This window comes from Pelobates fuscus, chromosome 4 (assembly GCF_036172605.1).
Source record: "Pelobates fuscus isolate aPelFus1 chromosome 4, aPelFus1.pri, whole genome shotgun sequence".
Taxonomy (NCBI): Eukaryota; Metazoa; Chordata; class Amphibia; order Anura; family Pelobatidae; genus Pelobates; species Pelobates fuscus.
This window is the reverse complement of record NC_086320.1, coordinates 109,824,053-109,851,024: the sequence shown is the minus strand read 5'-3', so window position 1 is coordinate 109,851,024 and position 26,972 is coordinate 109,824,053. Positions and strand designations below refer to the sequence as shown.

Below are 26,972 nucleotides of genomic sequence, written 5' to 3'. Positions count from 1 at the left end.
ATTTCTGTTGACCAAGAGTGTGTTGGTAAAAAAACAATCCCACAACTGGAAGGGCTAAAAGCTTATCATTGTCCTTACTATGCAAATATTAGTCATTGGTATAAAATAGATAAACATTTAAAATATAATTTTCTAGCACATACTGTGTTGTTCACCTGCTTTTAAAAAGAAAAAAACAAACAAAAGAAAAACAACGAACAGATGCCTAGGGTGTGTAAAGAATAGAGCTCATCATAGTTTTGTTTTCTGTTTGTTGGTTTTGTGCTTTTTTTTTTTTTTACCGATCATCCCCTTCATAGAGGTCACACTTAAAGTCAAGCAAGTTAATTGAGGTTCTACAAAAATAAAGCATATGTGGAGAAACAGTGACTTCACCATCAAGAGTGCTTAGCTGGACATTCACAGATGCCAGACTAAGACACTGAAAAATTGTTAAGTAGGAGAAATATGAAAAATGGGACCGAAGGAAATCAGCACTTATAATAGAATTGGCATTCATTAAGAATGCTGCACCCATAAATGCAGAGTATCTTCTGATGAAGAAAAAAAGAAAGACAGAATAATTAACATTATTGGTTTAGGCTACGCAAAGTCAGTATGGTCTTATCTGCAGACAGGTTACAGTATACAAGGGAATAAAGTGTGTTTCTATATTTAATTGACTTAAGATCTCACATCCATGTATTTTTATAATATAGGGGATAAGTAAACACAGCATTAAATCTGTAAAGTCTCCCATTAAACATTGGTTGGTCTATTCCTGCAAAAATAAATAGTTTGTCCCCATCCCAAAACATAAAAATGGAGGGCCAAAATTCAGTTTAGGATTTAAGGAGTCAATAACTTTATTAATATGAACCAATTTCAATGATATTACATACAATGAATGCTTAACATATGGAGATATGTTTGACTGGGTATGGAAGATTACATCTTTTAAATGAGCTCCATTTGCCTCCTCTATGACAGGCTCTTTCGATTGCCTTGTTTATAACATCAGTTAATATGTGAGGCTCTAGTGCTTGAAATTCTGCACAGATATTCTCCTTGAGCTGCTCAATTGTATGCGGTTTGTTTACGTATAACTGCTCCTTCAGATATCCCCACAGGAAGTAAGAGAGAGCTGAAAGGTAGGGCAACCATGGCGGTTTACATCGCAGCGGCAGCGGTAAGCTCTTTGCGTTAAAATAATGGACCTCACATTTTGAAACTTAAATAAATAATGAAAATTAAATGACACTACTTTTATACTTGGGTACTGAAATTACCCATGATTCATATACAATAAGTACTAGGAATAAGAAAAATTAACTACTAACAAATAAGGTATTTACCAGTCAAGACCTACTCTGAATGTTGGCCCACCCTGTACTTCATAGGGCATGTCTTAATAACTGAGAATATATGATAAATATAAGCTAGCCCAGATGCAGAAGTATTCCGAGAAGAGATTATATAATAAAAAAAAACACACACACACATATATATATATATATACATATACACACACACACACACACATATACATACATACATATATACATCCACATACACACACACACACACACCTACATTAAAGACATCAACATTTAAGACTCTATAAGAAAGTATTCATAAATCAATGTATGGTATTTCCTTGGAAATGAATGAGGTCTGCACATCCAGGACTACACTGCCTTTCAATCAATTGATAAAATACGCTTTCCCAACAACTAAGCTCATTAGCTCAATAATGTCAATCCTTCTCAGGTGATATATAGAGCGTGGATCTAATCTGGTGGTGTCCACGAAGATTGCATATGTTGGTGGGTCCCGATCACTGTATCTCCACATACTGTGGCAAATTAATTACATTAAAGCAATTAAACTTCAAAAATAGAGTACAAAGTTGTCATTAATGGTAAATTTTCAAGCTGGACAGAGGTGGCAAGTGGTGTCCCTCAGGGTTCTGTTCTGGGACCCCTTCTATTTAACATGTTTATAAATGATCTTGAAAAAAGCATTCAAAGTCATGTTTCAGGGTTTGCAGATGACACAAAACTCTGTAAAATAATACAATGTGAGCAAGATATTACTTTGCTGCAGAGGGATTTAGATAGACTGGGGGACTGGGCACTCAAATGGCAGATGAAATTTAATGTTGAAAAATGCAAAGTTATGCACTTCGGCGTAAAGAATACACAAGCAACGTATACCCTTAATGGAAGCGAATTAGGGATAACAACACATGAAAAGGACTTGGGAATTGTTATAGACAACAATCTATGCAACAATGTGCAATGTCAATCAGAAGTGGCTAAGGCCACTAAGGTATTGTCATGCATTAAAAAGGGCTCATTCTCGGGATGAGAATATAATTTTGCCTCTTTAGAAATCACTGGTAAGACCACATATTGAATATGCTGTGCAATTTTGGGTACCTGTTCTAAAGAAGGATATTATGGCACTAGAAAAAGTGCAGAGGCGGGCGACAAAATGAATAAAAGGAATGGAACATATCAGCTATGAAGAAAGGTTAACAAATTTAAACCTATTTAGTTTAGAAAAAAGTCGCCTGAGAGGGGATATGATAACATTATACAAATATATTCGGGGCCAATACAAACCATTGTGTGGAAATCTATTCACAACCCGGACTTTACATAGGACACGAGGCCATGCGTTTAGACTGGAAGAAAGAAAATTTCGTCTAAGGCAAAGGAAAGGTTTTTTTACTGTAAGAACAATAAGGAGGTTTAATTCTCTGCCTGAATTAATGGTTTTATCAGAGTCCATACAGATGTTCAAACAGCTACTAGATGCATACTTGCAAAAACAGAATATTCAAGGATATAATCTTTCAATGTAGGGTAATAACTGCTTGATCCAAGGATAAATCTGACTGACATTCTGGGGTAAAGAAGGATTTTTTTTTCCCTAGCTTGTTGCAAAATTGGAAGTGCTTCAAACTGGTTTTTTTTTGCCTTCTTTTGGATCAACAGCAAAAAACAAATGTGAGGAAGGACGCAAGTCTCTTGTCAGCTATGTAACTAATTAACTAAAATATATCAATAGCGGGACTTTATTTGAGAATATATACACAACGTATTTCTGGGCAATGTTTTGTATAGGAGTGTTTTATACTCCCTGACTTATTTTTTAAATGCAAGACAAAATGATGTCACTAATGAAAAACAGAGCGAAAAAAACAAAACCCTAAAGTTGTGAAACTAGCATCATGAAAAAAAGTGATATGAAATTCTGACACTAACATTTATTGCCCTCAGAAAGGGTTTTATCATCCTTCAAAGAATGCAAAGTATTCCCTAAAAAATTAGTGAGGCCTGCACATGCATCGCTTCACCACTGAAAAATGAAAAGAAGCTGTTCACGAGTGTCTTTCCTTCGGAAGAGAAGATACTCAAAGCTGAATTCCAGAGCTGTTGGCAACGTTTCTATAGCTTCAGTAAAGTGGTAGTAGGTAAACATGGCACTCATGCCATTCTGTACCTCAAAAATGCAGTGGTTTAATGGCACTCAGTGCGTGAGTAGCCCTGGCTGGCACTGTCATGTCCCCCTCCCTCATGTACGTCGAGGACATCCCCATCCTTTTACATACTCACCCACAGAACAAACTGTTTAAGCATTTCAAAAGGTCTAGAACTGATTCCATTATGTGCATCTGTCGCAACAGCATTGTCCAGCAGTTGAATTACAACTCTTACACATGTTTAGAAACTCGTCAAAAGCTGGTTGTTCCAGTACCAGGTGACTGAGGATAATGAGAGCTGTAGTTCAGCTGCTTGAGACCTCACTTTTAACCAACCCAAAACGGAAAAACTAATAATTGGAGGGGCTAACGAACATCTTTCCAGTTTTTTCTGGATGGAGTACTGTTGGCAAAAGAAAAAAAAAAAAAAGAAAAAAAGGAAACGGAGGAGAAATCATGTGGCTATAATTATTAACAGGCGAGGAAGAGGTTTTTTTTTTTTTCTGCAGCTACGTGGTGAAGTGAAACTCTGTCGCGCTCCGTTCCCAACAGTGTCCATCGCGAAACAACTGCCTCATTAAACTTCTGCAGCAAGATTAATATGCCGTAGCTGCACTACATTTATAACTCGCTACTCTATAAAAAGCACATTTAATCATGAGAGCCAGACCTGAGATACAAAAGCACAACTATAAAAACTTCTGGCAATTGCATGCTCACCTCTCTGCGAACCGCTTAAATACTGCATTTAAAAAAAAAAAAAAAAAAAGTATACTTTATAATTTTTTTAAATTTTTTTTTAAACCCCTTTCATATCACTTTATTTATACAATTTAAAACCTGACAAGAGACCAAAAAAATCCACTCGTCAGATCCTGGAAATTTAAATTAGTCAGGTAAGAAAATGTTCATAGCATGTTAGCACTAGACCTCTGACACTGAAAAAGCACATTCCTAACAAGATGTCAAACCACAGCTCTGCCATTTTAGAAAAAAAAAAAAAGTGAAAAAATCCATCACATCTATTACATTTTAATAAATGAACCCAAGTGCTAGTTTTTGTGTTGCCCATTTAAGTGGCAAGTAATGTTCATGAAAATGTAATTATAAGAGGCATATAGATGCCTACATGAGTGGTAGAATAAGTGAAGACTTTTTAGCCCCCTTCTGACCTTCAATGGGCAGGCCCACCAAATCTGCGGTAGGAATGCCCCTTATGGGCGTCACAAGTGACACAAGTCAGACAAACCACCCACCCTGCTTACATAACTCCCAATGTTGGTTTGGTATACATGGTAACTTGTTTTTCTTTGTTTTTTACTATATATTGGGGCTGATGTGTACTGTAGTCATTACTGCTGCCCAGTAGCGATGGGAGTGAGCGCAGGACTTATCTTTCTGCATTTGTATCCATTTTTTGTATCACTCAGCCTTGTTACAATGCAGCCGCCCATCCCATGTGTTCCCTATTAAGGGTTAATAATATATAGGGGTGTATATAAAAATACCCCTTTCTGTCTCATTAGAGATCTTTGCCAGAAGCTCAAGGAAGCAAGGTGAATGGTCTGTGTGTAAACTGATGTCAGCCATGGTACGGATGCGAACTATTTCAAGTCCAGTTTCCATCATCCTACATGATGACTGGACCTGCAGATAAGGAATAATATGAACAAAGGTTCATGGAATAAGATTAGATCCCACACACCAGAATGGGAAGCTCTTGGTTACCATGTTTTATCCTACTGTTGGAGTCAGGCACACTAAGCTGTACCAAACAAATTTTTTCGCCAATCAGCCCCTCCTCATAGAGAGGAATTGAATCAATGCATTTCTATAAAGGAAAATTCAGCGTCCCCACGCAGAGCGAAGAGACTCTTAATGGCAGTGCTGCCTACTATGCAGCACTGAGCCAGGAAGCACCTCCAGTAGCCAGCTGTGGAGTGGACACTTGGAGGTGTCCTAGGGGCAATGTAAACACTGCCTTTTCTCTGAAAAGGCAGCGTTTGCATGAAAATGCCTGCATAGAATGATTAAACTGTAGTTGTTCTGGTGACTATAGTGTCCCTTTAATCTAGCAACGAGTTATGGTTTCCATATGTGCAGTCATCTGGATCACTGGTTATCTCTTTAGGTGACTTACTAAGAAAAGAGTTATTATATTTCCAGGGTCAACTCATTTAGAAGCTTCCCATGTATGGCTATTATTCCTAATTAAGACAATGGGTGAGATTCTTTAACATTTTAATTAGTACAGCGTTTTCTCACTCCTGTGTTTGGGAACAGTGGATGAATTGCCGTGCATGTTTACACTTCTATGTGAATGAGTGATTAGCCCTGTAACATGTGTTGCAAAGAGCATTGGGAGGTGAACATCTGGCACCTTTGCCTGCCTAGCAAGACTGACAATCTACGTAATAGCTTTATGAACACGTGGGCAAATTATTCATATTTATGTATTTTATGTGAAATACCCATTAAAGGACAGATTGTCACAAACATGTGAACTAAAGTGGAGTAAAAATGCATTGCAATCATCTAGCACACACATTTCTTTTACAAAATTAAATACGCTTTAGGGTAAGACATACTATCACAACACAAGCACACAGACTGATGGCAATGGTGCAATAATGCATAAGATGTATCTACATATTGTTAGTAAATATGGTCACTAAATGGAGTGCACATTTCTCATAATTCGCTTATACTTCAGTAGTACAGATGCTGTGTATAATGGAACACTCCAATCACCATAATCACTACAGCGTGGCCCTGGCACCCCTCAATTTAAGAAGGCAAATTAGTTTGACTTCTTACATGTGGTGCCATTCCCTGCCTCCACTATAGTCTTCAGAGATCCAGACACGATTTAAGCCAAGCTCAGTTTTTACCCAATGACCTAACCCCGCACTTTAAGGCTTAACTCTAAAATGCAAAAAGCAGAAGCTTCCATCTCTCCTGGCTGCAGAGAGGAGACAGTGAGCAGCAACTGGCAGACTCCAGATAAGAAGTCAAACTATACTACAACGGTTTGGCTGCTTACAATAGGTTGACACCAGGGCACTTGTGGCACCGTAATCTCTACAATACATTTGTATAAATATGAACTATAATAATTTGAAATATTATTTATATATTATATGAGTAAGGTAGGCACCATAACAACTGCATGTAGTTAGCGATTATGGTGCAATTGGACTGCTGGTTCTAGGTCAAACCATTGAAGTGGGTTCTCTTAAGAGCTACTTCTGCATTAGCAAAATTAGTAACATCTATATCTGTTTGGTATTGATTTGCCGAGAATGACAGCAGACATGATCAGCCTAACAATACCGTTTATATATGGATGAAACTGATATTACAAATGCAGAGGCGTAATTTCTGCATTAACAGGTGAACAGAGGGCTGGGACACTGCAGCCTTGGGGGCACCGGTTTTTGTTAAAGGGCTGAAAATTAGTATGACATGTAGAGTTATTAATGCTTAGACTGTCCTTCGAGCATAGTAAACAGCAAAACTTTAGGATATAGACGCGATTCAAAGTTTCAAATCTTAACATGTTAGTAAGGCTTTACAGTTAACTGTCTCATTGCTTTACTTTCCATTCATCCTACATTTGAGGGCAAGTGGACATATTGACCCCCTATACAGAAATGTTTATGAATTAGAAAACGTTCCAGGGATTAAAGGATAACCAAAGATGAATATTTCTTAGGGAAAAAACCAAGCAACTTTTCGATCATTATAGGGTCTTTTTTAATCTTGAAAAATACCCTGTGAAAGTCGAAACGTTGCTTGTTATCCTTGAGTGCCGGGTTCATTTTCTACTTCATAAAATACAAAGTGAGATTTGGCCGACCTCAGGTTCGGTCGCACCCTCGGTGTACCTTGCACTATTAAACAGAAAAGTTTATGACATTTGAACCAAGATGTATCTTAGTAGTGCACTAAGAAGGATGAAAGGCAGGACGGGTGACACAAAACAACCCCTTCCCACACTGTCCCTCTTTGTAGTGTTGCCATGGTAAAAGATTTTCATGTGTCCTGCCTTGTCTGAAGGACCTCTGAGCAGCATGGAGGCAGTGAAGGGGTTGGGAATATGACTCTATACCATATGCGCACCATTTGCACATTGTTCAGAGCTTCCTATGTGGATAGGTGGAATTTAGCTACAGAATATATGAAATGCATACTAAAACCATTTAGATATACTTAACAGCGAGTTTATAGAATGCATAATTCAGTAATATTATGGAAAAATTATATGGAAAAAGGGATGTTCGCACATTTTCTTGTGTGTACAATCTCAAATATGATACATCCATTCTGTAAAGTAGAGTAACACAGATTTTATTTAAGGAATACATTAAACATAAGAGAATAAATCTTTACATGTGTGCTACATGCCATGTATACACACTCTTTGCTTACCTTTTCAGAAGCAGAAATAGAGAAACGTATACTTAATGCCTCGGTATGCAAATCAGGTGATTTCAAACATTAAACAAATGAAATGCTAAGCCATATCCAGACTAGCTTGCCGTGTAAGTTAACAAAAGGCTTCACTACATAAAATTTAATGTACTATCATGCTGCTAAAACATGGAGAAATTAGTGTTTTTCATCCCATGAGTCCCCCAAACTTTACTTATTGGTTCCATTGTTTATGCTCCAAAGAATAAAGATGACAGTTCAAGTAGTAGATGACAGAGCAGGAGAATCTACCTATTTTTTGCTGAATGCAAAACACTCAAAAACACAAAAAGGTGTATATAAGATCACTAGCTGCCTACATTACACTAAGTAACACACATTTAGGTGGTTAACAACATTTTACATAAAAAAAAAAAAAAAAAACACCCCCCCCCAAAAAAAAACAAACAAACAAACAAAAAAACACATACATAAACGAAAACACACGACTACTTACACTATTTAAATTTGTAGTCGTTTCAGAATAAATCTCCAGATGGCAGAATGGAGTACAATGTATTTATTGCAATACTCCCATCATTTTGCAGAGATCAATAACTACACTCTGTCTTCCAATCTTCTATATGCCCTGTGTATACTTAAAAAGAAAACTACTGAAACCAATCAAAGTTGTTTTGAGGACTGGAGTCACTAAGTGACATCTTATCTAAAGGAGTTAAACAATTTAACCATCCAAGTTACTCCCCAGCATCTGAAGGTGTATCAGTGGAGGCTCGTCCATAGGGGCACTTGCATTTTACATACTCATGGGTTATGTGGGGATCTCTGTATTGCAGCACTATGTAATTAATCACGGTGACTCTGACTGTGTGGGATAGTTAGGTTCTCTCTTTATTGTACCTGCTCTGTGTCCTATGTCTCTGTATTTTACTCAGCACTGCCTTTTGTATGGGTATCTCTGTAGTCTACCCAGCTCTGCACAGGAGAGTATTTTGGCTTTGTGCTGCCCCAGGTATGACTAAACTCGGAAACTCCCTAATTAAATTTTCCCCATCCCTTACTGTCAAGGCCAAACCTCTTCCTGTTTAAGAGCAACACACTTTGACAAACACCCTCACTAATGCATACACACACTGACAGACACACACACACACACACCCTGCTCCTTCACACACCATTTAGTGATGCCAGCGGAGTGAGGTCATATTCTAGCTTCCGGTATCACAGCAGGTTGCATGAGGAAAGAAGAGCAAAAAGATTACAGCCTCCATTAGGCACAGCCACCTGGCCTGGGAGGCCCTAGGAGGGCCAGCTCTTGGGTCCCCCATGACAAGAGGTTAACGAGACATTTGTAAAAGTTGCCAGGGCACTTGGGGACGGATTTCTTTGCTACCATTTGGAGAGTGCCACTAAGCCAAATGCCTTGTTAGCGTTGAAGTACATACCATGCTGGCTTTGTGTATTGCAATCTTTGTATTGTGCACAGCTTGTTTTATTGTAGGAGCATGTCTGTATTATACGAGTATCTCTGTACTGTATAGAAAGTTAAATTCTGAGCCAGGAGTCTGGCACCCCACCATCTTAATGCTTCACCAGTCGCCACTGCTGTGCATATAATGTAAACCTATCAGGACATCCATGCCATGAATCTGTATGAGTACATAGTGTAACACTTTTTCCCAGCACAAAAAGTTACAAGCTTGTCACGGATATTATTATGTCATACATTCTCTTGTTATTAACATTAAGACTTAATTTGGTGTATCATTTTTTTGAGATTGGGCATCTTCACCATATAATAATACATGGTCAAAATATCTTAAATGTCTTACAGGACATCAGGCTTTGCGTTTAATTCAAACAGGGTTATCATATTTAAATTATAGTTTAATGATAAACACAATAAGGACATTACTTTTAATTAATATGCAACTGCTTATTAAATGGTCATTTACAAAATTGCTGCAGAGACCAACAATGGAATATAATTAACAAAAGGTTTGACATTACTGGTAGTATCAAGTTAAAGAATATAGGATTAATAGAACATTAATTGTACCCAGCTCTTCGTGTGTGTGTGTGTGTGTGTGTGTGTGTATACACACACACACACACAATTAAATAATACAACTTTATTAAAGCATATAATACAATTATTGTTCCAAGTAGGAGTTAAAAGCAGATTTTTCATTCTTCAGTATTTTTATAAAGATATATTCTAAATGAAATTCTGATCAAGAATGTTTTGGAATCTCACTGAAAATCCAATACAATCCAAATATGCCTTAATAAAAAGTAGGGCCTACTTTGTCTTATGGACAAGCCTGAGTGTGCAAAGGTTTGCAAGAGAAGGAGCTAATGCTGTCAACATTTGTCATATCTCAGCAGTTATGGGATCAGGGCTGGTGCAAGGATTTTCGCCGCCCTAAGCAAAAATTTTCTTTGATGCCCCTCCCCCCCATATGTCATCACAATGCCCCACCCATATGCTTTGCCATATGGGCCAACGCCAGTTCTGCACAAAGTGTATTTTATCTGAAAAGACAGTGTGTTTACATTAAAAAGCCTGCAGGCACAGGCTATAAAAAAAACCAGAACCACTACATTACGCTGTAGTGTTTCTGGTGACTATAGTGTCCATTTAATGTGAGGTAAATTTGAGATTAGTACCACTAATAATATATTGGATTGCCTACTTACCACCAGATGAGGAGAAGAGGATGATGAGCCTGATCCTAGGAGGGGCACTTGTAGATTATTTAAACAAAATAATCCAGGCAAAATAACCACTAAAGCTCAGTGTAGCGGTTATGGTGCCAGTAGTGCAAGGACCCCATCACAGAGTAAGTTGTCAGACCGTTTAAGAACAGTTTGACAACTTACCTGGGGTCTGCTGGGATATAGGGCATAGGAGCAGTGGTATGTGTGAGGGGTGCAGTGTGTGTGAAAGGTGTGTGTGTGGGGGGGGTGTAGTGTGTGAGCGGTGGTGTGTGTGTGTGAGTGAGTGCATGAGGGCAGCAGTGTATGTCAGGGGTGCAGTGTATGTGTGGGGAAGTGTGTGTGTGTGTGTGTGTTAGAGAGAGCTGCAGTGTGTGTGTGGGGGCTACTTTCTCAATAGTTATAACGGGCATCTCTTTCAGAATACTTTTTCACTGAGGAGGACACCAGTGACAGCTGCAGGGAAATTAGCTCGGTCTATGGAGGATCCTGAGGTCTCAGCTCTTGACAGAAGATGGCCGGCCCCGCAAAGGACAATATCAGATAAATAGAACTCACTTTTGCCTCCACCTACAGGTTACTGGAACCCCAGTGGCGATGTCACCATAGGGTGTCTTTGCAAATTATGCAAAGTCACCACATGGTGACGGTGACGGTTTAAGAATGCAGCTCTCTCAAACAACTTTTTTGTATTAAATCAAGTGGTTTAAAATATTTTAAAACCAGCCAAAATGTAAAATTATAGGAACATTTTATTATGACACACAAATATTTTCGATAGCACTGTACATTAAAAACAGGAGTAAATAGGCCCATAGTACAACACAGTAAATATAATATTAGCTCCATTATGCTGATAGTTGTAGACACACAAGAAAGGAGCTTTCAATATGGTGGGCTATTTCCCATTATCTTAGCAACTGCAGACGAAACTTGGTTGAATGTCCAAGTTTGGAGATCCCCAATACACAAAGAGAAAAAAAATATATATATGAATGTATTATTTATGTTACTGTAAATGATACATTTTACACAAATCATCCCAAACAACATCTACAATGTGTCTAGTTCAATGCTAGCGCTATGTGTTAAATCTCAACCCCTTTTAAAATATTCAGTAGCGTTGGAATTCTTAAATATTAAATGACCATGTTTATATCCTAATTGAAGGGTGGCTGATGACCTAAAGTTTTAAGAAAATGCTAGGTATTAGAAGGCACCTTTCCATGAACAGCTGGAGACTGTGCTGTCTGAGCTATCACAAACAAACCACAAATGAATGAAAAGTGAATACATATACTGTACATACAGCTGGAAGAAAGCACCAATTTACTTGGTAGGCAAGTATCCAGAAATCAAATTTATTTAAAGCTGCACGGTTATGATTTTGCTTTCAGTTTCCTACTGCCCCTTGTATCTCGAGGATTACCCCCACCTATTGCCACCTGCCTATTTTCAAAATAATGTTTATCGTTATAGATTCTTGCTTGCACCAAATCTCAATATCCAGGTGGAATCCGATTGTTCCTCTCTGTCCATGGAGTCTGCGGTTTTCCAGTTTTTGACTGATGGATTATGGGTAAATTAGTTCAGCAACAAAGGAAATTTGCTTAATGGGACACTGTAGCGGCCCTAATTAAAGTGGTTATAGTGTCTGAATTCACGTGGCACCGTCTTTCCATTCAGTGTTCCTACCACTAAGATCACTTCTATTATTATTCATAAAGAGAGTCCGCAAATTCCACAGCGCTGTTCAATGGTTGGACTAACAGACATGTATTTGTAACCTGCTGAATTGAACGCATAGGAAAAGAGGGGGTGAGGGCCCTACTCAAATTAGATTACATGCTAGAGGGAGTAAGGTATTTTTCTTATACATTTCAGCTTTTTGTTTTGCACAGGAGGCTGATGAGTACTTAAAAAGGTACACTAGTTATGTGTTAAATAAAACTTTTAATGTTGTGAATGCTCACCTCACAGTTCCCACAACTGCTCTCTTACAAGCATATGCATATTAGAAGTCAGTGATACAAGGAGCATTCAAATGCAGTTATTAACCAAGATGTCCTTTAATGGCTGAACAGAACACCAGTGGGAGAGGCAAAAGGAAACAATTGCTACAATTTTAAAAAGATCTTAAACTCAATATAAGCTTTATTGAGAGGGCCCTGGTGCAAAAAAACAAAACAAAAAAACCCTTCAGTGGTGTCAGCGCAGCTGGCAAGGGCCACATGGCACCCCTGATAGCAACAGTCGTTACTGGTCACGGACCCACTGGGGCCCTGTTGTGTCAGTGTGCATGCTGACTATTACTCATGCAACTGTAATCTACAGAGATGATTTAACATTTGCGAACAATCTTCAGAATTATTGTTTTATTATAATCAATGATACAAAATAAATAAAACCCACTAAGAAACCTGTGAAAAATGTAAAAACAAAATGTGAAGACATAATTTTGCTACCAGAATGGAAGGAATGTTAAAAATAACACACAAACACACAACTGTTTTTTTTTGTTTTTTTTTTAAACACTAAGTAAACACATTTTTATGGCATTTATATAGCGCCAACAAATTCTGTAGCGTTTTACAATATCACAATACGGGGGAGAGTTTATAGCAACCAACACCCCACATCCACACAGCACCTATTTTGAGAAATATTCTGTACAATATAATTGATCAATGTAACCATGTAGCAGATAAACTCCTAAATCTGTTTTGTATTTGCGGATAAACTTTGCTGAATCCCACTTGAAACTTTAGTGACACTGCTCTCTGCTAATTTGAATACAGCTGTTCTCAGTAGAGTTTCTGAGCATTCCATGGCCATTGCCCATTTAGTATAACAGATTATCATATCACTACTGAATTTATTCTTACATGATACGATAATCTCATCATAAAGCATTATGCGACAAAACCACCATGCATGGAGAAACTGACACACTTTTAGAAATACGCAATTAGATAAGGCACTACGTAATAAAGGAATTGTATATTATGCACGTACATAATTTGCAGGACGTGACTGTACAATATGAGAGTAAATTAGAGGAAGACTGCACTACTTCACAAAATATAATCCAAGGTGCTCAGACTGCACCCGAGGTTGGCAAATCCTCAACGTGAAAAAGAACCGACAAATATGATCAAGGCTCTAAACATACAAAACAAATGGTAGATTTATTGAAGTTCAAATTTTCACAGTAACGTTTTGACCTCAAATGAGGTCCTTATCAAACTCATAGAAAATTTTGATAGAGACCTAAATTTGAGGCCGAAACATTGCTGTGATACTTTGATCTTCAATAAATCTGCCAGTTTTTCTACTTTGAATAACTGGTGCATCTTTGTCTGTTCATATACTATATTATTATTATTTTATTATTTATATAGTGCCATCAGATTCCGTAGCCAATGACAAGTGAAATTTTAGCCCTGTCAAGAAGAGATTCACCCGTGGTGAATATGCCATGAACTCCCCGGGCTTGCGGTGGTAGAAACATTTAGGGCATGGCTAGTAGCAAAGCCATGCTAATAGCCAGCCACGGTATTGTCTTGCTTGTCATCCAACGTAAATTAACTTTATATTAATCGAGGGAGGGGGCAGAGGATGAAATAGTGGCTGAGCTTTTATATGTGATGACACTTGCGACAAATGTGGACATTGACTTAAAACCTGACTTCGAGAATAGAAGCCAAGTATCTTAAAAAGGTTTTTACTAGCATCTTTCTAGATATGGATTGCAGCAGATTATTTGAAATCCAAATAGAGGTATTAAAGGAACACTATAGTCACCAAAACAGCTTTAGCTCAATGAGGCAGTTTTGGTGTATAGATCATGCCCCTGCGGTCTCACTGCTCAAATTTTTGCCATTTAAGAGTTAAATCACTTTGTATATACAGCCTTAGTCACACCTCCCTGCATGTAACTTGCACTGCCTTCCTAAACACTTCCTGTATAGTCTTCTGATGTTTACACTTCCTGTATTGAAAAGTCTGTTTAGAATGGATTATCTCCTGCTCTTTTAATAGAATTTATACACCTTGCAAGAACCTTCTGTATGAAAATAAAGTTCAGTTTACAGAGCAGGAGGTTTAACCCCTTAAGGACCAAACTTCTGGAATAAAATGGAATCATGACGTGTCACACACGTCATGTGTCCTTAAGGGGTTAAAGTAAGTTGCGTCTAATTGAAAGTGAAACACTTTTTCATGCAGACTGTGTGTCACAGCCAGGAGAGGTGTGGCTGGGGCTGCATAAACAGAAATAAAGGGGATTTGATTACTAAAATGGCAGAGAATTGAACAGTGAGACTACAAGGGCATGCTCTATACACCAAAACTGCTTCATTAAGATAAAAGCTGTTTTGGTGATTATAGTGCCCCTTTAACTTCTTGAAAGCTTTGGGCTGATTTGGAGTTTGCAAGGTAGATTTGTTTATGCTTTTAACAATGGTCCACTACCTAGCTAAGATCATCTCAGACTATTTTGACACGTTATTAATTATGTAGAAACCCATACAAATTTGAGGAAAGATTTTTTTTTTTTTTTACAAATATCCGAAAACAAAACCTTTATGATCAGCCCTCACGACTCCCGCACTCTCAATGAAAATATCAACATCAAAATAGCAAGTTTAAAAGTGCATGTCTTTACAGCTATGTTGTAATAGCAAGACACTCATTAGGGCACATCTATGACTGCACATGTCAGAAGGAACAGTATTACACAAAAATGGTATGTTTTGGGATATAGATATATATATATATATATATATATATATATATATATATACACACACACACATACACACATACACCTTAATATGGTTTGTAATGCACACCATACCTACACACAAGAGGTGGCAAAATCTTAAAAAAAAAAAAAAAAAAAAAAGCGGGAGGGAGGGAAGGAGGGAGATTAAGTCATTGTTTGTCTAGACTGCCAGTAGGTACTTTAAAATCTGCCTGGCAATAGTGAGGGGCATGAAGGGATCATTATCAGGAGGTGTTATAAGACAATAGGACAACCTGGGAAACACAATTAAAGGAACACTTTGATAAGTGTTTTAACAATTTAGTAGATACACCCTCAACAAAACATGCATGTATTTATTGCTGCATTGTCATTTGGGATATATCTAAAATTGTTTGCAAAAGCTCTATAGCCCCCAGAATTAATTGCTATACAAACAGTAAGTAACAGGACAGGTTGTCTGATAGAAATTGGCACATTTCTAAATTAACCTTGTTACACACCCTAGAACTCTGCACTATTTTTTTTTCTTTGTTTTATAAAAAAAAAAAGGGCACTACCCATAAAGAACTTTTGCTAGAGTGCTTCAAGTGTTTTGGGGAGTTTTTCTTTAAAGGAGCACTATAGGGTCAGGAACACAAACCTGTAACTCTGTCCTCTCATGGTTTTCCTCTTATCTCTCCCAACGCTCATTCAGTGTCTCCTTTACCAAGGATACCTCCTTCCCTCGTCCTGTCTCAGTTGGAGTTCCCCAAGGCTCTGTGCTTGGTCACCTATTTTCTCTTTATACTGCCTCTCTTAGCAAACGTATTGCCTCTTTTGGATACCACCTGTACGCTGATGACACCCAAATATCTCTCTCCTCCCCGGACCTCTCCCCTGCCGTCCTGCAACGTGTCACTGCTTGCCTTTCTTCCATCTCGGACTGGATGTCCTTGTGCTTTCTGAAACTCAATCTCTCCAAAACTGAACTCCTTGTCTTTCCTCCTCCTAATACTGATCATCCTCTCTCACTCTCCCTTTCAAGTCAGTGATATCCAAATAAGTCCATCCTTGCAAGCACGCTGTCTTGGCAGCATACTTGACTCTGGCCTCACATCCAGTTTGTTGCCAAATCCTGTAGATTCCAACTTAAAAATATAGCCCGCATCCGCCCCTTTCTTACACAAGATGCTACCAAGGAGCTTGTCCATGCTCTAGTAATTTCCTGCATGGATTATTGTAACCCTCTCCTGAATGCCGCCGCCAGACTGATTTTCCTCTCTAGTTGGTCCTCTCACACCTCACCCCTCTGCCAGTCCTTACATTGGCTCCCTGTATACTGTAGGAGCCAAGTCAAAGTGCTAACCCATACATTTAAGGCACTGAACAATTCTAGCCCCTCTTCACAGATCCATAGATATGCCCCTCCTCGTTCCCTCCGCTCTGCCCATGACCACCTCCTGACCGCTGCTCACGCCCATACAGCCAACTCGCGCTTGCAGGACTTCTCGTGGGTGGCTCCTTTCCTATAGAATAGCCTGCCTACCCCAATCAGACTCTCCCCTAGTCTTCAATCCTTTAAGAAGTGCCTTAAAACCCATCTCTTTAGGAAAGCTTATGGCCTCCCAGAGTAAGCTCTACCTTACATACCTCTCTCTTGCTCTCTACTAAAGGGCAGCACTTTACTCTCTCCTCTAACTCTGCTTCACTCCCACCTTATTTGATTGATATTTCCTGTCCTAATGTGTCCTATACCCCACCTCCTATAGACTGTAAGCTCTTTTGAGCAGGGTCCTCTTCAACCTATTGTTCCCGTAAGTTTTCTTGTAATTGTCCTATTTATATAGTTAAATCCCCCCTCTCATAATATTGTAAAGCGCTGTGGAATCTGTTGGCATTATATAAATGGCAATAAATAATAATAAATTCCTGACCCTATAGTGTTAAAACCACTATCTAGCCCACTTGGCCCCCTTTGCCTCCCTAAAGATAGTACAATCTTACTTGTATTCAAGTCTGAAGCTGCTGCCTCTGAACTTCCTCTGACATCATCAAAAGTGGTAGCCTGTTCCAATCACAATGCTTCCCCATAGGATTGGCTGAGACTAACAAGGAGGCAGATCAGGGGCAGAGCCAGCACAATTTAAACAGCCCTGGCCAATCAGCATCTCCTCATAGAGATGAATTGAATCAATGAATCTCTATGAGGAAAGCTCAGTGTCTGTATGCAGAGGGAGGAGATACTGAATGTTTGGATGCATTTTAGGCAGCCATCACTCAGGAAGGATCTCCAGCAGCCATATGAGGAGTGGCCAGTGAAGTTATCACTAGGCTATAATGTAAACACTGCATTTTCTCTGAAAATACAGTGTTACAACAAAAAATAAAAAATTAAGAAAAATCACATTCTTTACCTTTTGTAAATTTCACACTTCCTCTAATGGCAGTAGACTGCTATTAGGAGAACCATGCTAACATAATATCAATTAGATTTAGCTGCAGTGAGGAGTAGATCCTAGTACTGTATTAAAATATACACAGGCACTTTATTGTACTGATGCCTTAAAGGAGAATGCTAGCTTTATAGGTTTACTTATTCTTATAATTAAGAAATGTGTTTGTGAAGTTTTAAAAACTTCCAAAGAAGAAAGGATTCCTCTTTAATGGATATGCTGGCAAGTAGTACCCAAAAATACATTTTTTTGGGTGGGGGGGAGGGGGCAGAACTTTGTGAAGCAAGAACAACCATATAAAAATAGCAACAAGCAATGCAGATTCTTCCATCCAAGTAAGAAAATAAAGTATCTAACTCGCTCTTAGCACTTTTTGTCCTGGGATATGATACATCAGAAAGTTCCAAACAGAAGCAACATCAACAAACAATGTAACTGCCAAATAAATAACACACCACAGCCCATGTCTTCGTTGTCCGTATCCCATTTATGGATTCTGGAACGACTGTCTCTCAACAGTGAATCTAATATTATTTGCACAGAACACTGTCAACATATGACACTGCAATATGGTGGTTCATTACACCTGTTTTATGTATGATGGCGAAGGGATTTGTTTTGTTTTTGTTACTTACTTTATTTGTTTATTTAGTGCACATTGCAGTTTATCACAGTAGTGGACAGATGTTGAAGGGTTGTGTGGTTCATTTGCATGTCATCAATTGGTTAGCCGTAGTAGTCCATTGATGATTGCATTTGGCTTACTATGTTGAAGCCGTTTGCACGTGTTTTATGGGTATTTAATAGTGGTTGTGGATCGTAAAGGTCATCCTGATGAAAATCCGCAAATAGATTGAAACTTTAATAATGTAACAGAACCGTATTGGAAATAAAGTTAAAAGTTTGCACGAAGACCATTGATTGCTCTCCGACGTGATGGAAGATAGATCAGTTTTCCCATAGCAGGCCAGAGAAAATACATGGTTGGTATGATCAACTGGATCAGTGCTGCAAGTTGAATTAGTTATCAATTAGGTACTAGTGCTGTATGTGGTCAGCAGATTCATGAAAGCAGGTTATCAACGACGATAACAAGAAGCAAAGAGTATTAAGTAATTTTCAGCTCAGTCAACCAGCATCAGACTTTGATGTTCTTGTTACATATCTGGCAAGGATAGTTTATCTGTGGGAGATCAGATTATTGTGATCATTAAAAAAAAATAAAAAATGTTTTTAATCTATTGCCAGTGGTAAAAGTGGGCACTACTGACATGGTTTCCTTTTTAATTGCAAAATTTCCATTATTATGGTAAACACACTGTACAGTCCTGCTTTAATTTCACCTATCTTCTAGTCGCAGGGGTAGGCAACCTTCGGCACTCCAGATGTTGTGGACTACATCCCCCATAATGCTCTTACACCCATAATGCTGGCAAAGCATCATGGGAGGTGTAGTCCAAAACATCTGGAGTGCCGAAGGTTGCCTATGCCTGTATCTAGTGCAAGGTAAACTGACTCACCGATAATGAGTGATGTTATCTGGATAAGCTATAGAGAGCAGCTGGACATGTTTGTGAAATCTGTCCAATCTGAGAGCACCTCAGACATGCTTAGGATGCCACTAGAGATTACTTTTGAAATTCCTTATTTAATCTACAGTGGGGCATCTGAAGTAGAAGGAAGTGTGTATTATTCTAATCCTGTAATAATCAGTGCCTTACTGATCCCAGTTCTAATATTGAGTAACCCACTCATATAAACAGTGTAGGGCTTTTTCAAGCTAACAATCCTAAAACAATATGTGTAACATTCCATTTTGACATAGGGTATACAAGGACAGAATTGTCATGAAAACATTGCACTAATTTAATCTTAAGGAGTTAATATACTCATAAAAATTAGAAAGGATCTTCCAGTCTACATACAAGAGTATATAAAGAGCAGAGTTTGTTTTATAAAGGGATCATTAAAAGGATAAATGGAAGTAGGAGAAGACAAACTGATCTGGCATGATGGGGAGTAATAGACAGGAAATCCAGGGAAAGAACGGCCACAGGAAGGGAAGGTAAAGAATGCTGTACTGACCTAAAAGCAGAGAGGGAGCTTAAATGAACAGAAAAAGGACTGGACAGAAAATATTAATTTTAAATAGTTATTTTCATTATTTATACACCAATGCCACAAAATAGATGGCCCGTGTGTCTGAGTGCATACTTACACACATAAATGCAATAATATACAAAATGCATCTATATTGTATATATTTAGTTTTAGAGTTTGGCAAGGATAACATTTTAATAGTTCTATGGATTCCAGAAGCATTGCACCTCTGAAAACAGAGGATTTTATTTCCAAGTTTAATGATTTTTTTTTTTTATATAAAAAAAAGTGTCCCCCTTTCTTACTTATATTGTTAGATACATTTCAAATGTTTGATTTTAAAAATAAATAAAATGTGTATGTATATAAATATAGCGCTTCTATTCAGATTTCTCATCGTCACATCAACACAGCATTGCAGATTTTTAATTAACTTTTTGTCATCACTCAAAAGTTTCCACAGCACTAAGGTAAGGTTAGAACACTATTTTATTTTTATTTTTTTAAACCATACACTACTTGTTATTCCTCTTACTAGTGGTATTTATTAAAACTGAACAAAACAAAAAGAAAAATATTGGGCTGCATGTATCATGCTTTTAAAATCTCTTGCAACTCTTTTACCACTATGTAAAACTGACTGAAATCAATGTAGAATATACATTTCTTGTCCAGCAAAAGAGGAAAGCAAGCTCCATTTAGTCAATGCATCCAATATCTAGCTGAGAAAAACACCAGACCAAATTTTAAATATAAATTGAAATGGGATTACAATATTGCATTTTTCCCAGTGGGGGTGAATGTTGACCTTTGACAACTCAACAGGAGCCAATATAAAATAAGTATAGTCCACATCAGAGGTTATGAAAAAAAAAAAAAAAAAAAAAACCCTCCAAAAAGAAAAAGAAAAACACAAAATACGCATATCCCAAAATCAGAAACACATAAAAAAGTTTTTTTTTAAATCCACAGAGGGAATTGCCTAAATATCCACAATTCAAATCAAATGCCTTTCTATCTTCAAATGGTGCTGTGACCTAATCCTTTGCAGTACAGATTGAAAACACAATTCAAAAAACTCACTGTAACCACGTCAGACCTTATAGGCATATGGTAACAATTAATGAGACACAGACGTCTAGAAATGTATTCTGGAACACATCTAGCCTTTGATTTAAAGTGGAAAAACTTTAGCACGCCCAGCAAAACATCATTTGAGTACTTAACAGATACAAAACAATGGAGACATAGACAATTACAAAACAAAGACGTTTTGTGCTGATCAATTATAATTCTCCATTTCAGTGTTTGCTGGACTGACACCAAGGAATTTCTAGAAGAAAAATAAAAATCAACTGAAAACAAAAGACCCAACTGTGCCTATGTACAGTCCCACTACAACTACAATTGCACCAGAATATACACACAATGTGATATGGTGTAGCCAGATACCTTTATGATGTTATCAAAAAAAAGTACCAAAACAAACCAATTTAAAAACATTTGTTTTTGTATAAACCAGTGGAGCCAAAAGCAAATATTATATTGTATATTTGTGCATCATCTTGTTTTTTACCTTTATCATATAGCTTTTATGATATATACATAAATTGACTGCATAGTAAATTACTTGATGATAGACAAATATACCACAAACAACCCAGATATTTGTTTAGCTTTGGCACATTTCTTACTTCCCTTACACTTTATGTACAGTGGAATGCTGGGAGCCAATTGGTTCAACTCCCAATCCCAGATTTAATTTCCTAATACCACCACCACATCACAAAATACCAGATTATTAAATTAGTATTTAAAGTAAAATTTAAAAAATTACTGCAAACTAATGCAGAAGTATCTCTGAGCAATGTATACAAGAGATATAAAGCAGACCACAAGTAAATAAACACTAGCGTACAGAAAAAAATAAAATTAAATAAAGGTTGGCAAAGTACTGCATAAGATGGATTCCCGAGCTTTCCCTTTACCTAAAATGAGGTATAAAAGAAGGAGGTGAGAGGTTGCCTAGAAAAAAGATGAAGTGGTCAAAAATCAAAGATGAATGAAAAGATCTAAATAAGTTTATATATAGAGAAGAAAGGCCAAAATGATGGCAGGACTGAATGTAAGTTTTATCACCAAGCGTATTTACCATAATAATGTGGGAGCATAAGGTAACTTCTCATTACAACTGAGAATTATTGGTCTTGTTAAATCATTAAAGAATGGAACGGTTACTTTTCAGGATTTTTTATATTTTGTTTCCTTATATCCTATATTTAGCACATACAAGTGTATAATGTAAAAAAAAAAATACAAATTTAGAAATCCACGCTGCTTTATTCACCTTTGTCCTGGGACTGGGCGTCTCCATCTTACCTCCCTGTCATTCATCATTATAAATGTTTCTCTTTTCTACACTTCAACATAGATCTTGGAAAAGGAGAAAGGAAAAAAAAAAAAAAAGGATTTTTCTTCAACTCATTACAAGAGTTGCAAAGAGTGCCCTGGTTCTGCATGGATTGGACCAAACTGTGCTGTCACTTGCTAAATATTTAATATACACATTTAAAAAGAAACTGGAAGCATCCCAACTCATGAATTCAATGGTGTAATTTAGAGAGAAGTAGTGGTTCCTCTCTAGAATAGAGCAGACACTTTTCCTTTAACTGTGGTTTTCATTGATAAAATGTCCAAAAGGTTACATTTATCAGGGTTCATTAAAGTAAATCAGAATACTACATTTGGAATCCTGTTATTGAGAGAAATAAATGCCCACATATAATATAATTTCATAAATCACTTGGAGAACTGCAATCTAGGAATTACATATAGAAGACATGTATAGCCTAGAATGTGACAAATGTCTTGTTTAAAATAACTGGTGTAGTGTTTATGAAGGACAAACACTTGCCGTTTAATACAAGCATAATATATTGCACAACAGGAATACATATAAATATTAAAAGTTTGCAATTAAAGCATATACATTTTAACCCCTTAACGACAACTTCTGGAATAAAAGGGAATCATGACGGAATATTTCCATCATGTGTCCTTAAGGGGTTAAGTAGCCATTTTGATGAATTGTAAGGATCTAGCAAAAGCACATATGACCAAAATATAATCCAACAGGAGCCATAGTCACCACTAATAGCAATACCTATTAGAAATTGGCAGAAAATATTAACTTTACTTTAATGAACAAGCCAATAGCTTGGAGAAAAAAAAAAAAAAAGAGCTGTATCCAAACATACTTTCCTATTTTTTCTTCTTGGGAATACATCTAATCCTAAAATTCCTTTCAAAATATAACCACAGTCAAAAACAATGTTGATTTATATGAGAGGAAAAAAAACTAAACTAAAGACCACACACACACTATAGTGTCAAAAGTAAAGCAACAGTGGTATTACTGGAAGTAAGCACTCCCAATTTATTGGAACGCTCTTAATTTGCTCAAGCTTTCAAATCTTACTCCTAACATGACCAACCAAGGGCCATTCTTGTATCCTGTAACAGTTTTTCCATGTTGTAAACTATTGATTTGTGTCTGGTTACCTAAAAGAAAAATGTCAAGAGTCACACCTTCAATGGGGCCATATTGATGACTAGCAAAACCTTGGAAAGAGTGTAAAAGAGTACTACCAAGTAACTTGAGACTTACTTGTTCTAAAAAACCAAAAACAAAACAAATAAATCATCAAAAAATGTGCACAATTGTTTTTGTAAACAAACAAAAAAAATATTTCTATGAATAGGTTACAACCAGAGCCACAGTATAATTTAGGTAAAATGACACTCCAGGTTGGCACATGAATCATACTTAATATGCTTGAGGAGAGTTACGAGTTGCCAGGTTTAAAAACACCCACACCATTCTAAAGGCAAAACATGCAGAAATTAGTTCCTCATTCAACAGTCATCTCACTGATGGAATTTGATGAAGGCAGTTGCACATATCATGACATCTACATGAGCAATGCCTAAGGAAGTACTCAAAGAAATATCATTAACGCTCAAGTGTATTCTATAGGAACCACTAACGACTTCTGCAAACTTGTGATATCACGCTAATTGCATGCTCATCAATATATATATATATATATATATATATATAGATAGATATATAGATATTTTAATAGAGCGCACCAACAAGCTAAAATACTTCACAATTCTTTTTGTTTGTTGCTGCCAAGGTGAAAAACAATTAAACTGCTTGTATATAAAAAAAAAAAAAAAAAAAAAAGGTTACAAAAGGGGAGTATTGACAAAGTATTTATTAACACATTACAAACGTGCAACTTTGGTCAGGTATGTCACTTTTAAATTGAAAAAGTTAAGATTTTATTTTGAACACACTATTATTTAATCCTAACCATTGTTCATGGTTTATTTAAAATCTAAAAACTGTTCCACCAAAGTGTACAATCTAAATCAGAACGTTGTTTGAAACCGTACTATTGATTTATTTTAAAGTATCCCTGTCACATAATTTTAGAGCTAATTTGCACCGTTTTATGGGAAGTAGTGTTGTACCATAGACAAAATATTGTATTTCACATAAAAATAAGTAGAAAATTTAGGTAGATGTCCCTTCTATTTGAAGATACAACGTAGCAAGTAATTACAAGAAGCTAAAAAGCTCTTGGTGTCTAACTAGAGTCAAAGCAATATGTAGGTCAGTTGTAATAAATCTCCACCTCAGTTTCTGGTGCATTCGAGATAATGAATGAAGATCCTGTGATAAGCAGCTTTGACAAGCAATAACCTTGTAGTATATAAAAACTAATCATGTTGATGCTAAAGACCAGAAAAAAATATATACTATATTAATGCGTTTGTACACACATTCAAAAACAGAACTGAAGGTTAACCTTACGCACATTTATTTTACGACACCCATTATGTGAGAAAAACCTAACACTGAATGATGGGCGCATTTTCAAAATATTTTTTGAGAATCATTTACTTGGGGAAGAAAAATGGCACCCACAAAAACTGTCCATTGTCAGATTTTCCATGAAACATATACAAGCATTAGATATGAAATGTAAGTTCTTTTGTAAAACATAAATCCCCCCTGCCCACCCCCCCAAAAAACAAAAAAAAAAATACTATTAGAAAGTATATATATATATATATATATATATATAATTTTTCCCCTCCATCTACTTTTCTAATGGTAATTATTACACATAATTATGGGTGCACCTTAAATGAATCATCAATACAAGTAATTTGAGGTCAGTGAATACTTATCATAGGACAAACATTAAAGGCCAAGTACATAAATGTACAAAAAGGCATTTTTTAAAAGGATGCTTTGACTTCTTAAAGAACTCTTTTTCGAAAGGACCAGTAAGTTGATAGATACCATCAAGGAGTTTGAGTTCATTGCAACTTTATTCTAGAATGTCACATATAATAATTTTTTTAAAAAAATGAGAACAGAATGACTTAAAAAGTCAATTGCATGCACAATAAGAATGTAAAAGTTCCAAATAAGGCAAAGTATTCTGTTTATATTACTATTTTTAAGAGTGATCAAGTCACAGAGAGTTGAGAATCTGAGAGTCTGTCGTTCTTAATAAAATAAAAAGTAATATCTAATAACCGTGAATTGTGCTCAACATGCCATAAAAAAAAAAAAAAGACCTCAAGCAATGACTCCAGTGAAATCATTTAAGCTGAGCCATTTAATACTATGCAAGAAACATCTACAATCATACGTCTATATTAGCTTCTGTGACAGGAATATGAACTTGGGAGAATACGGTATTAATTCCTGAAACATCTATATTCAGAAGATAAATATGCGCATTTAATAGAAGTACAGTTCTCATTTGTGCCCATAATCAGAGCTAAAATCTTCCATCACAGTGACTGAGCAGTAGCCTAACCCCATCACACATCCATTTCTCATAAACAACGCTCAAGACAAATGACATACAACCTACTACCTGGATTTCCAGACTATACGTGGATGTTTGAAATCTGGAAAATAAAAAGCCCCGCTTTGCTTGTAGTTTAGGACACAATTTTTTTTTTTTTTTTAATAAAAACAAAAGTAGCAGGAGATTAAAATGATTTTCAAAAAAAATGGTGGACTTATTAACAATGAATGAGCGGGTTGTACATTTACATATGTATATAAATAAAAATATAAAATGTTATGTAACCCACCACATATGTTAATCAAAAAATAAAATACGGTTTGCGAACAGTAACATTTTATTTGAAGATTGATAACAAAATATTTAAATAGTTTTGATTTCTGGAAATATATGTTGGCAAGACCAAAATGTTAAGAAAAATCGAAATGTTGGTACAAGGTGAAATTGACACGAACCTACAAAATAACCTTTGTGAGTCTAAGAAAGGGTCAAACAGCTTCACAGCATGAGTTTACAAGAAACAATTAGGTTCTAATAACGTAGAAGAAATAACTGAACGTTCTTTGCAGTGTTTTTTTAGCTCTACAAGAAGCTGGCGTTGTGAAGGGTTAACTAGTGGCAAAGTGCTGGAATTTTGTGATGAAGAGCAGACTGCAACATTCCAGTGGGCCAAGCACAGTCTTAGAGCAACCACAACAAGCCACCCTTTGTCCTCTCCTCAGTCTCACATACACAAACCAGGACAAGCGCACAACGCTGACATTTTTAGTTACTAGATTACATTTTTAATATGCCAATATTTTACACATTTTACAACAGCCTCCTGCTTTATTTTGTACATATCCCTCACACAAAAGAAAAATGAAAAATACAAAAACCACAATATTGTTTTTATATTGAGAAAATTAAAAATCTGTTAGGTTTGTGTTACATTGTGCTTTTACTATTTTGGGCACTACACACAATAATAGGATGAATAGGGTGAAGTTCATACAAATGATTCCACACAAAAGTAAGATTTAAACTGAATGTAAAAATAAATAAAAAAATTATATAAGTTAACAGGTAGTGAACCCCTTCCTCCCCCCCCCCAAAACTATTTAGGCAGCACATTCTCATAACATACATAAAATATTTACAAATAGTATTAGCAG

The 26,972-nt window shown here is 36.6% G+C and overlaps 1 protein-coding gene across 3 annotated transcripts in view; it reads right to left on the bottom strand.

Moving 5' to 3' along the window:
* The window catches only part of ZNF521 (zinc finger protein 521), a 282,483-nt gene that overhangs the window by 253,528 nt on the left and 1,983 nt on the right, over nucleotides 1-26,972 (bottom strand). The window lies entirely within an intron of this gene.